Below are 1,133 nucleotides of genomic sequence, written 5' to 3' on the forward strand. Positions count from 1 at the left end.
GGGGAAAGCTCGCGCTGTCGCTGCCTGTGCTGCACCTGTCCTGACACCTGCAAAGGCGACTGGAGCCCTTGATGGCTTGCGCGGGCAGGGGACGGCCACGCCCTTCGGGGCGGGGGGACAGGAAGGGAGTCTCCAACCTGCCCGCGCAGATCTGTTTGACGCACTCCATGACGGACTGCAGTGATGGCCCGCTCAGTTGAATTGGGCAGCATGTCTCCTGCCCCTTGGACCTGAGCCCCTGACATTTAATCCACCTTCAATCACACCGGTGTCCCTGCCGAATACTATGAGGAGCTGGACTTTTTGAGCGGCCAAGTCTTCGGTCACTGGAGGGGGTCAAAGCCCAAAACTGTAGGCGCAAGGTGACTGAGGGGAAAAGGGGTGCAGGCGGGAAGGGGAAGGGCGGGAGGCCGTGGCTGGACAACAGGGGAGGGCAGGAAGGCAAGGGGACCCCATGAGCGTGCGGGCAGGCGGAGGAGGAAGGGCAGGGATGCAGGAGGAGGACGAGGAAGGGTGAAGAGGCCCGGGCCGGTGGAGAGCAGGGAAGGCGGGCCGGCGCGGGCTGCTCCGGCTGCTGCCTCTGCAGGTCTGGAAAATCAGGAAATTTCTAAGAGAAATAAAAAATAATAACAGTGGTACATTAAAGAAAAAATAGAAGATGAATCGTGGGCAGGGCACATGAGAGAGACAATCACTCGTCAGTGGTGTTAGTGGGGGTTGGAAAAGCTGAGCTGAGGTCAGGCAGAGGCTCTTGCCCTCACCTTCCAGGGACCCTGAATCAACACAAGGCGTGTGTTCACGTGCGAACCATCAGAAGTAGGAGAATCCCAGCCCTGCGCCTAATCTGCACATACGTTGTTTGTTGTACGTTCTTCGGGTTTCCTTATCTTGGTTCCTTTGATTACTCTCGAAGGTGTTCCTAATTGAAGGACAATGGACTCTGTGGACTTAGGGTGGCATTTGAGTTGGGAGGATTATAGTTATTGCATCAGATCGCTCTGGCCCAGACACCTCTAGAGACAAGACGAGGTAAGCCAGCCTTTCTTCGAATTACTAACGTCGTCCTTTTTGCTCTTGTTGCTCCCTCAGCTCATGACGTAAAGTTGTTTGCCCTTCAGAACACCTGCTGAATA

The 1,133-nt window shown here is 55.8% G+C and overlaps 1 pseudogene; it reads right to left on the reverse strand.

Annotated features, from left to right (window-relative positions):
• The window catches only part of LOC101581429, a 1,716-nt pseudogene extending 1,471 nt beyond the window's left edge, over positions 1-245 (reverse strand).
• Positions 246-1,133: the final 888 nt, after the last annotated feature.

This window comes from Octodon degus, unplaced genomic scaffold, assembly GCF_000260255.1.
Source record: "Octodon degus isolate 3935 unplaced genomic scaffold, OctDeg1.0 scaffold00066, whole genome shotgun sequence".
In the NCBI taxonomy this organism is placed as follows: domain Eukaryota; kingdom Metazoa; phylum Chordata; class Mammalia; order Rodentia; family Octodontidae; genus Octodon; species Octodon degus.